At 49.3% G+C, this 12,436-nt stretch overlaps 1 protein-coding gene and 1 non-coding gene across 2 annotated transcripts in view; both read right to left on the bottom strand.

Annotated features, from left to right (window-relative positions):
- Pur-alpha (Purine-rich binding protein-alpha) overlaps window positions 1–12,436 on the bottom strand; it is a 242,983-nt gene that overhangs the window by 224,794 nt on the left and 5,753 nt on the right. The window lies entirely within an intron of this gene.
- On the bottom strand, window positions 12,035–12,106 carry TRNAR-CCU (transfer RNA arginine (anticodon CCU)). The gene has a single exon. It is a non-coding gene; the product is annotated as a tRNA-Arg (tRNA).

The following is a 12,436-nucleotide window of genomic DNA, read 5'->3' as shown; positions in this document are numbered from 1 at the left end:
ACGCCCGTATACCAGCGCTTGAGGGTTCGGCGCAAAGTTCTATAACAGGAAATTTACCTTCGCAGTCAACCCAACACATGGATGAAAACGGAGCACTGAAAAAATATTTTATCAGTGGAAACTACACTCTTCTATCACTCTTTAGTGTTACATTATGAACAACCAAAGCCCCGAAAAGCCTCTGTGCAGTAAAGTAACACTACTCCGTTTGCCAGATGTAAAAACAGCGCGACTGCGTACGCCAGTTTCTTAAAGGGCTTTGTAACACCATGCCAGCTGGCCGCTTCCATAAGTTGACGTGACGCCTGCCGTTAAAAGGATGAGCCATAAATGGGGACAAACGTAAAAAGCAAATAAGAATAAGAAAATGTACCGTAGACCCGCGAATAGGGCCGACTGCAAGGAAAATATCGCAGGTTGTAGCCCGAAAGCTAAAACTGCTGCATGACCGGACTGCCAGAAACTCTTAACACGCCACATTCAAACGTCACAGGTTGTCATGACTAGCAAAAGATAGGGCCCCTCGCTTCGCCTTCTCGTCCACTGCGTGGCGCGGGTCACCACACCGGCAGGTCTGACGCCTTCAGGTACATAGCACACCGCCTTCTAAAAGTTCACGTGCTACGTGAAGCCACCGGTCAAGAGTATGTGCCACGTACATTCGCCGCCATATCTAGGGCCGGCGCTGGCTAACACTCCCCGAGTTAGATCTATAATAAACACACACGAACACGCAAGAACGTGGACGCGGGAACAGCCGCCGCCGCAGCACAATCGGTACTGCAACGCACCTGTAATTGTTGCCGGTGCGGCTGCCGCACCGGCAACAAGTATTTTCGTCCACTTTTGTGTGTAGATTTCAATTAAAACAGCAGTTAATTTCGCCTACGCCTTCCTAGGCCTCATTACTTGCCGACCTCACGTGGTTGTGACGAACAAAAATCGCGAGCACTTCGGTTTCCTTTCTTATCGTTCGTGTGGATGCCGGTATGTAGAAGGTCCGAATACCTTCGCGTATGTGCAAATGAAGCACGCACAGAGCAAAACTAGTTACGAGCTTTCAAATGACGTCGCTGCAATACCGGACCAGCGCTCTGCAACAATGCAAGCAGGAGACAATCTCATCGATTGGAACAGAGGTGTACAGTGGGTCAAACTCAAGGCCACGGCGCGGACTGACCGCGTTCGTGGCGAGGCTGTCGCGACCGCGAAAGCGTATATGCCGAGCGCCCATGTGCCCGGGACATCCGAAATTCTTCGTTATGGCCCGTTCACACTGAGACATTCGGCGTCTGGAGCGGCGCCCAGTTCGGCGGAACCCAGTTCGGCGGCGGCGAGATCCGCCGGAATAGCCCCTTCCGCGCCGATCACTCCCGTACCGATTTTTGCGGCAGCTGCCGCCGGATTGCCTCGCCGCCGCGCGGCGCTGACCAATCGGGGAGCGCGAAACAGAACTTCCAAAGATGGCGGCCGAGTCTCACGTCATGTCGCAGTCGTCGCAGTCATCAAAGTCCGCCGCGACATCCACATCCGAAATGCTCATCGAACTGGTGCGCAACCACCCAGTCCTCTACGATAAGCGCCACTTGAAGCACAAAGACAACGTGCTGAAGGAAGACTTGTGGAATAAGATCGGTCGCGAGCTTCGGCGAATGCTTCTGCGCGTCATGCAACGCCAGAAAGGTGCTTGCCAACAGGCCGAGCAGTACTGCCTCTTCTTGCTCGGGGTTAATCATTGTCTTTCCAGGTAATGGTGGAGACGCGCAACAAAAACACACGAACTCGACGCGAGCGGAGACAACTGCGCAATTTCGAGCCGCGCGAACATCCGGGATATCCCGCGCTTGATTGGAGGTTAGCACTTTGTGGGGCAGATGGCGCTGTATGTCTTTCCGGCGGCGCGGTCCGCAAGCAGTGTGAACTACGCGATTTTCGGCGGCAGGAGAATTCCATTCGCTGTAGACGCCGGATTCCTCAGTGTGAACGTACCATTACACGGGTCACTTCGTTGTAGAGATGGCACACCGCACGGCTAGCAATAGGGCATTCTAAGCACGTTCAACGAGCGAAAAACCTTTAACATTAATTCAAGAGAGACCCCAAATAAGTCGCTTTGATTGGTAGCTCATGCTCGATGGCGCAAAGGCATCTGCGGACACAGAGCACCACGACTAATGCTTTTGCGATGTACACAGGTCGAAATACGTCGACAACTGTTTTATGAACACTACGTCTGACGGAATGCGCGACTGCAACAGCGACCTCAATAACTGCACCGAGCTCCAGGGCATGCCCCAGCTAGGCAAGGTAAAGCTACTCATCGTTGAGTGCCCCCATCACTGCCCTTGCCGTCAAAGTTGTCGGTATGTTTGCGGGTGCTTCATCAATGTTGCCCTCACTGATGCCCCCGACCTCTCCGCGCTAAATGGCTTTAAAGACGTCGTCGGTCACCAGCTACGATTACGACATCACGTAAACATCGACTGCGACGCGTCCGTCAGCCGTCGCGACCACTGCGGTGTTACGAGCAGCAGCGACCGCTCGTCAAGTGCGTCTCTGCCGTTAGCGCTACGGTGGAGAGCGCAGCCCAGCGACGTTTGCGGACGGCCGTGACGGCACCGGTATATAGGCAGCCGTTCGCTGTAAAGCAACAAATCGGCTGTCAGCGACGCGCCTGAATTCCTTCATTGTAGCGGTCTTCGTTGTGAAGGCGTTCACAGTGCACACGACAGACAGGAATTCGGCCGGGCCATATTTAATCATTCGTTGTACAGGTGATTTCGCTGTAGAGGCTTCGAGTCGCGTTCGACTTGACGGGTGTTTCTTCTTATGCGGAACGCTTTGCAAAAAGTCTGGGCCCCCTGTCGTTTTTGCAAAGGGTTTGCGTGGGCGGACATCAGGAGCAAGAACATTTCACACGATAACTTCGCAAATGAAGTAGTGTATGCTAATTACATTTTAAATTACCAACTTAATGGCACTTGTATTTTGTAATTGATAACTGAAGACGAGAAGTCTGCTTAGCCGAAGTCCCGAGATTAGCCCGACTTTCGAGATATCCGTCCCCAAAATACAAAAAAAAAAACGTTTATCTGTACCACTTAAGGTTGTTCCACTCTGTTGGAGGCAGAATTTAAGTATATTGTTAAGCGGAACGGCCATGAATTTTGTAGACATTTTAAGGTCGCATATCTCGAAGGTGATGCCGCTAGCCTTAGAATTTTTTGCTAAGCACACATGACTTCATTCCTCGGCTTCAATTACGCAATTTCAATTCGTGCCCCAGAGTTAGACCGGAAAAAGTTGATAAGCACATTCCTCCCCCCCCCCATTCCCAAATTTCGCTCATTCCAAATTCATTGCCAAATTATCGCTGAAATCGCTGATGTGCTAATGTCCGCATACATCCCATCAGCAAAGACGGCACGGGCGTTTCCTTTAAAAGCGAGTTTCTTTTCGAAAGAAAGTATTCCGCATAAGATGGAACAGATCATATATAAGCAGTGACGCAGCGAGCGGCGACACCAAAACGTGCGCGGCGAGTTGAAACTCATCGCTACTTCCATAAGTTTCTCATCTCTTTTTTTTTTTCTTTCTCGGTCGCATTCAGGTGCCATTTCAGTCGAGCTAACATTTCTAGCGTCCCGACATTTAGCGGTCTGCAGACAGGCTCCGACAACAGCGAAAGTGCGTCCGCAGAAGCTGTATCGCACGCGCTCGCCCCACTTATAAAGGAATGGCACAATAAAGGTTTGACATTTCGCAAGTGTATGACATTAAGCTGCAACTAGTCTAAAAAGGCTGAACCTGACGTCTGGGACATTATCGTGAAGTCATGACAAAAGAAAGATTTGCATATATATATATATATATGATTGCCACATTTGAGAATTCCTTTGCCATTTTCAAGGCCGCAAATTTACGCGATAGACCAGCGTTATATATTAGGCGGCAGAAGGAAAAGGGCGAGCAGCACCACCGAAGCCCGAAAGAAAATACTATTTTATTCTTGTGGAACGCGCCAATCGCAGGCGAATGAAAATTAAAAACAAAAACAAATGCAAGTCCCAGCGAGCGTGGCCACCTGATCCGACGGATGTACTGACAAAAAAGCAAGCACCGCCCTTACCAGTTCGCGCCGTTCTGAGTGTAACGCTATTATTTACTAATTGGTAAACAATTACCTGGCTAAAGGCTGAAGTTTGAGAAATCTGTGACATCCGACAGACGTCTTTGGCGCCGCTGTTCGGCACAACATTCAAGATAGGAAAGCCTGACCATTCTTCATGACAAAAAGAAGGGGGGGGGAGGGGGTTTATTAATAATAATAATATTTGGGGTTTTACGTGCGAAAACCACTTTCTGATTATGAGGCACGCCGTAGTGGAGGACTCCGGAAATTTTGACCACCTGGGGTTCTTTAACGTGCACCTAAATCTAAGCACACGGGTGTTTCCGCATTTCGCCCCCATCGAAATGCGGCCGCCGTGGCCGGGATTCGATCCCGCGACCTCGTGCTCAGCAGCCCAACACCATAGCCACTGAGCAACCACGGCGGTTAGGGGAGGGGGTTTATAAGAAATATTTTAAATAACCCAAAAGGTTTGATCGCAAATGTGTTGTACGGGATATTATCTCATGCAATCGCACCAGCTCATCGCCCGTGTAAGTCACGTGGCATAACCTATTCAATGCGGCGAATCTTCTACCACCCAGGAAATGCGGGGAGCGATGTATGAGACTACAGGATGAATGCGTATTAAAAAAGACTCCCTTTAATCATCAGCGACGTTCTTCGAGCTGCACCAATCCGTTGGCGTGGCATTTATACTCAATCGGAAAGAAAGAAGGAAAAGCACCGCCACAACGTTAACGTCACTGTCCCTTTACTTTTTTATTCCCCCCCCAAAAAAAAAAATAGGAAATCAGAATTGAAATTCGCTATTCCAGCGACGCTACACGTGTCTTATTAAAAAACATGCGCAGGAGGCAGTCGCCCGAATGCATGCCGGCAACAATAATCTAAATTTACATTCCACCGAGTACACGCGCATCCCCTTTTTTGCTTTGAAAGGAGTTTGAGCTGTAATTAATATATCTGATTTGTAAGCACAGTCCACATGGGTGTACCGAACATGACACTGCTACAAACAACGCGACAATGAAAAAAAAAAAAAAGAAGAGGGGGGGTGGATAAAATCCGTGGGAAACCAACCAGAACATTTCTCAAAGACAAGCCGCGACAAGACGCAACTTTGCGACGCAGTGGGCATCGTTCAAATAGTGTTTTGCTTTGACTAAAAAAAAAAAGGGGGGGGGGGGGCGTATGCAAAATCGAGATAGAGAACCTAAGGCCGACCAAAGACGGCAAATTCAACGAGACAACTTCCACGGTGGCGCAAGTGTCGCTCGAGAGCGGCCGTTTCTTCATTCCCCGGCCGATGAATAATAAACTAGCGAAGGTCGCTCATGCAGCCTTTTGAAGTTGTACATCCTCGTGAGACCCTTTGTGCAATATACAGTATACTGCGAATGCTCTTTTTATAATTTCCCCAAACTAAGGCAAACGCGATTACGCAAATTATTCAACCCGATTACAAAGTGCGTGGATTACGTGGAACTGTATGGAAACTGCTTCAAAGATACACCAAAGCAAAATGCTACGTCGAACTAGACTAATCGATTGGGCTTCTGCGATAACGAATTACCCATTCGTGAAAAAAAGAGCGTTCGCAGGCAAACAAACAAAAAATGACGAAAACGGCTACTGGCGCCACCTGTTGTGGACTACGCATGATACCTCTCACGTGACGTCGGCACTGGCTCATTCGCAGAGAGCAGCGCAGTGCGAGATCGCGCGCAGACTACCTCAGCAAGTCCATTTTGGCGTCGGCGGTTACAATTGGAGGAGCAGCAGCGGAACCTCTGGCGGCAGTTACCGAAGTAAATTTTGGCACTCTCAAAACGATACGATAGACCGTTAGACCAAACACCTATGGATCTAGCTCGACTTAATACTTTCCTTTGGTGTCACTTTAAGGGTGTCCTTGGCGTCATATGTCGCCAAAAATTGACACTGACTTCATCTACACCTTTGTTATCGTCGTTACAGGCGACGAAAAGAAGCACCTGTGAAGTGCGTTTCGAATACCGCGCGTTGACATGGCTATTTAAGGGTGCAGCTTCATCACGCCAACTGAACACATGCTTGTGTTTACAGGGGCACCAAAGGGAAACGCTAAATCAGTTGAGAACCGACAGAGTGTTCTCTGGAAACTGCAAAATAGTTAATTTCGCTGTAATGGGTTGATCAACAGAAGAGACAGTGAAGACGAAAGTTTTATTTCCCGCTGATACCTCAGCGCCGGTACCTCAATGTGACGTCCCGGATTTACTATTACTATTGTTACTTTATTTTGTATCTATTTACTGTTTTAAATTGTGTCTATTTACTATTGATATAATTGACAGAATTGTAATATCGTTTTTCATTGTTGAGTTACAAAGTTGTAAACTTCATAGTTTCGTTTTCTGAAAAATTTGCGATCCTCAACAATTTCGAGAGCTTCAAGTTTCGTTTTCTGAAGAATTTGCAATCCTCAACAATTTCGAGAGCTCCAAAAGATGTACGTTGGAGATGCGGATAGAGAACTACTTCCAAGTTACCTAGGTAACGAAAATCCTGATCTTGATACCCCTATTACGGAGGCAGAAGTCAGATATGAACTTACCAGGCTCAACTCGAAATCTGCACCACGACCTGATGGGATAAGCAACAAAACACTCAGGAACCTCGACGATGTTTCCATCCGAGCTCTCACGGACTACATGAATAACTGCTGGGAGCAAGGCAGCATTCCAAGTCAATGGAAATCAGCCCAAATCATTTTTATACCAAAGCCTCGAAAGAAACCACAACTGACGAACTTAAGGCCCATATCGCTGACATCCTGCGTCGGTAAACTCATGGCCCATGTGGTTCTCACACGTCTCACGAGATACATGGATGATGGAGGACTTTACCCGCATACCATGGTTGGATTTCGACCAAGGTTGTCGACGCAGGATATGATGCTCAAACTAAAACATCAGATCATAGATGCGGGTGAGAAAAGTCTAGACACTAAGGCGATACTAGGTCTCGATCTAACTAAGGCCTTTGACAGCGTCACGCACAAGGCCACACTACAAGATCTCCAAAAGCTGGATGTAGGACGTAAAACATACGCGTACATCAAAGACTTCTTGACAGATCGTACCGCAAAGATTTCAATTGGAGAATCCAAATCGGACGCGCTCAAGCTAGGTAATAGGGGTACCCCGCAGGGTTCAGTCCTATCTCCCTTTCTATTCAACGTGGCAATGATCGGTCTTCCTGCGAGACTCGAAAAGATAGAAGGACTCGGACACAGCCTCTACGCGGACGACATCACCCTTTGGGTGGCGGGTGGAAGCGATGGGCATGTGGAAGAGATGCTTCAAACAGCAGTATACACGGTGGAAGACTACGTGAAAGACAAGGGACTGAGATGCTCCTCGCAAAAATCAGAACTTCTGCTCTATAGGCCCACATGCCGGGGTCGAAAAAGCATTAGGGAAAGGCCGGGCATTGTGGTCACTGTAGAAGGCACCACGATACCGATAGTGGAGAGCCTGAGAATACTGGGACTCCGCATATCCGAAAACGGCCACAACGGAGAAACCATTAGACTACTTGACAATAGTGTTCAACAAACAATCAGACTAATAAAGCGGATATCCAACAGGCACTATGGCATGAAAGAGCACAATCTCATCTGATTAATATAAACATTCGTAATCAGTCGTATTGTATATGTGGTTCCTTACCTCAAGCTCTACGCTGCGAAGAAAGCCAAGATAGACTGCATTATTAGAAGGGCGTATAAGCAAGCCTTGGGACTTCCGGCAAATACGTCAAACGAGAAATTCTTGGCGCTCGGCGTGCACAACACATTAGACAAACTTATTGAGGCCCAGAGAGTAGCGCAGCAGTGGCGTAGCTAGGTCGTCTGGCACCCGGGGCCCTTAGCTGTTCTGTCACCCCCCCCCCCCCGGGTGTAGTCGAGGAAGGCGAGGATATCGACAATTTTCGGGTGTCTTCAGACGTATATGACACCCCCCCCCCCCCCGTACTGGCCCCGTGCACCCGGGGCCCACGGCCCCCCGGCCCCCCCCTGTTGCTACGCCACTGTAGCGCAGTATGAAAGGCTTACACAGAGTTTGACGGGAAGACACATCTTAGATGACATCGGAATAACCTACGAAGCACAGCACGGAGTGCGGAGAGGCATCCCAAGGAAAATAAGGGAACATCTATCAATACCCCCAATCCCCAGAAACATGCACCCGCAGTTTCACCAAGATCGAAGAAATGCAAGAGAGAGCTCTCCACAAAAGATTCCGTAGTGCCAGGGACGTGCTCTATGTGGACGCGGCGGAGTACGCAAATGGACGGAGTACGTCGATAGTTGCTACGAGTCTAGAGGGTGACTGCAGAGTTAGTAGGACGGTAAAAACATGGAAGGCAGAGGTGGCGGAGGAAGCTGCCTTAGCACTGGCAATAGCCTCCACGGAAGCTAACATCGTAGTAAGCGACTTCAAGACAGCGGTCAAGAACTATGCAAAAGGAAGAATCTCGCCGGAAGCACTGAAAATTTTAAACAACTTTCGTGAAGATGGCGACATTCACATTATATGGGCACCCTCCCTCCTCCCTTCCCGGGAACGAAATAGCGCACAATCTGGCTCGAGAACTGACAGGCCGAGCAGGTGACACGCAACAAATACTGGGAACAGAGAGAGACCGGATGACCAGCTTTAATGAGATCACCAAACACTATAAATTGGGAAGGGCCCATTTCTCCCCGGCACACTCCTCGCTAAGTAGACGGCAAGCGACGGCATGGCGCCTCTTACAAACAGATACATATCCGAACCCGGTAGCTTACCACCGCTACTACCCGGACCTTTACACGGATAGATGTAGATTCTGTCAAGAAAGGCTGGACCTACAACATATGGTTTGTGCTTGTCCTCGTACACCCATACAGAATAACATAAATAAGACCAGAGAGCAGTGGTATACCGCGTTGCTCAGCTGTGCACCGGAAGACCAACTCAAGGCAATCCAGCAGGCCGAAGATGCCGCCAGGGCCCAAGGGCTCGAGGCCGTCATTTAGGTAGACAGGCCTAGGTCTCAAATCTGCTAGGCACAAATAAAGTTTATTCCTCCTCCTCCTCCTCAACAATTTTTATAAACAAAGTGTCGGCCTGGATCGAAAATTCACTACCGAGAGTCCCCAGATTTTAATTTTCCCCTTTTAAGTGGAACAAATCTCATTGAATGTGGCGGAGTGGTTGGCGAGAAAAGCGATTTCTCCTTTCTCACGTATTTAGAAGAAGCCTTAAGGGGAAAATAAATTATTCTGGCGATGATGATCTTCTTCATTGACAAACAGTCGTCCTCGAAGAAGAACTAAACATTACCGACCACTGTCACTGGGATTTGAAGTAACGTCCCTGTGACAAGGAGCCGTGTCGCAGCTTTGGCTCACTGGTGATTTGCTGCGCGGGGTTTCGACGTTCGGGCAACAACGTAGCGGACGAAGATAAAGACGTTGCGTTGCACATCGCAAAGAAGCTGTGGCCGCCACAACAAGGCGCTCGTGAGAAGACTGCGCCAATTTATTCGGACGCCTTCGAAATACGCCCACCGAGATGCGACAAAAGGAGGCGAACGCTGCAAGCTCCCGACAAAGGTCAGCGTCGCGGGTAGCGCACGCTGGACAGTCGGCGGTTACAGCACGAGCAACGCGAGAGTGTGCACGACACTCGCCGGCATGATGTGCACACGGTGTGGGTGGGATACTGTTTCAACTAACTGATGAAACCAGACGAGGCATATACGACGGAAACACAATTGGATCACGTGCACAAACTAATTTTGGGGGTCCGATTTCGGACGAGCAAGATACACCGTTGACAACAACAATAAAAAATCAACAGCGTCTGCTACAAGAGCTTGCTGACGTCGCAGTGCACGAGTTCAGAGAGGTATCGTTGCAGTCTGTCAATCTTCCTTCGTTCCTTCCTTCATTTCTTTCAATCCTTCGTCCTCCCTTCCTATCTTTATTTCAGCCATTCTTTCCTTTCCTCATTCTTATAATTCATTCTTTCTTCCTGGCCTTCTCTCTCCCTCTTTCCAAGCCTGCAGAGTCAGTTGGTCCTTGAGGGGGGGGGGGGGGACTGCCGAATGTTTGCGCCGAAACGGGGACTCGCGCGCGAATTCCTGCCGCGTCCGCCACAGCGAAGGAGGCGGATTCCGCCGGCGTGCTATTCTCGGTATTCGAACGCGGCGGCCGCCGGCGCCGGAAAGCCAGATGGACGAACGAGCCGCTGCACGAGCAACGCGAGCTGCCGCTGCTCCGGCGGTGATGCAAAACTCGTGGCTCCGCGCGCGCAACGGGACACCGCGGAGGCGTTACACGAGTTTCAACCGGTGCTGTAGAAGCGACCGGCACTTCTGGGGGGTCGAGAGAGCTGCCCGTGTGCAGACGGCACGGAAAGAGTGATGGGCATATGCCCTGTTATGATTGGGGGCTCAATCCCATCGCTCGTGATCCGCTGTCGAGATTGGAGTCCGGCATGAATTCGAAGGTAGCTGGCCCATGCCGTCGTCCAGCTTATCCACGCTGAGGACGTTGATGAAGGGAAGGACTGCTTCTCATCGAGAACGAGGAATATGGGTTTATTTACTGTATTTATATCAGTCTAACGTGACCGTTTCAGAGAGAGTGACCTGAGCAGCCGCACAACAGCGGTTTTTAAACACTCGGTCCTCTCCCGATACAAGGTGATGCGACCGTTCGTTTAGTCATCGCAAACTAGCCGCCTCCCCGCAGCACGGTTTACACACACACACGCATACACACACGTGTTTACGGTCCAAAACCGACACCACACGAATTTCATAGAACTCGGAGCCGTTCCGGGTAGCGCGTTGTCTTGCGTCTCAGTCGGTGCGTGGGAAGGAGCGCAAAACGGCGTTCCCGCGGCAGCTCCCCCGCCCGTAGGAGATCAGGTCCGCTTTGTCGTGTTGCGCACAAAGCCTGCTTCGTCGAACTCCTTCAGTCACAACGCATCCTAGCTGAACCGACGGAGAGTGGAGGATGCGCGTATTGATACCGACACAAAGTCGACTTCGCCACGCCATGGCTAGAGGTTGGCGGCGGTGCTCCCGAGATGTTGCTTCCACAGTCGCAACTGGTTGGCAAAACTTGCACTGCAGCTGGCCGTTCTTAACAGCCCGAACCTTTGCGACACTGCAGATACTTCACTTTCATTTAATTGAATTCTAGGGTTTTACGTGCAAAAACCCCGAATTGATTATGAGGCACGCCGTACACTCTTTAAAAAAAAGAAAAAAAAGGGGGGGGGGGCGTCATTTTCCCTAACACTAACGCGTATACTTGTCCCAAAACGCGCTAACCTTCTTAGTAAGTGCAGCTAACAAAAACGATAGTAGTACTTTCACAACCTGCTGAAGTTAGCAAAAGCATTAACTTAGTACCAACTAAATACTGCCTCGGTAGTGCAGTTACCAACGCATCTGAAATATAATTACCAACAATGCAATGGGGCCTAGCTATTCCATTTATAAGTGCCGCTTGCAATGGCATACGAAGTCGATGGTATTGTAAAAGCATAGGGAAGTAAAATAAATATATATGACAAAAAAAAGACTACCGCGCGTCCTTACACTATATGTTAAGGCATCAATTAAGGGTATTAACACGTAACGTTTGGCGCACTGACTCCGTGTAACACTGTACTACATATCTCCAACAAGCAACGATACCCAAGAACACACGCACACAGAACGACAAAGGTGCTGCGCACATAATGAGAAGCCAACAATGACACCAAGTAAAACATAGGGTAAATTACTTGTACTTAATAACTTAATTAAAGAAATTATAAATTATTGGTAATGAAAGTGCATGAAAAAACATCCTGCCGCAGGTGGGGTACGAACCCGCGTCTTCGCATTAGGAGTGCGATGCTTAACCAATTGAGCTACCGTGGCGCGGTTTTCCCAACCACATTCTTGGGTATTTATGTGTTACTGCTATAGAGCCAACCTCGGGAGTGTTAGCCAGCGCCACCACTTGCAAACCTTGGCGGCGGATGTGGAACATCCTTTCTGCCGCAGGCGTCACGAGTACGTGGTCTTTCTGGATGAAGGCAACTGGTCAATAAACTCGCACGTGCTATACCTGAAGGCATTAATGTTGCCGGATTCGACGGTGCTACGCGGCCCTTACTCATAGAGCAACTTCAAGAGTGCTTATAGCTCCAGTTCGAGGGAGCACATGTTGCACCGGTGAGTATACCCATGCATTTGGTTAATCGGAGC

Source organism: Dermacentor variabilis, chromosome 10 (assembly GCF_050947875.1).
Source record: "Dermacentor variabilis isolate Ectoservices chromosome 10, ASM5094787v1, whole genome shotgun sequence".
Taxonomy (NCBI): Eukaryota; Metazoa; Arthropoda; class Arachnida; order Ixodida; family Ixodidae; genus Dermacentor; species Dermacentor variabilis.
This window is presented reverse-complemented; position numbering and strand designations above follow the sequence as displayed.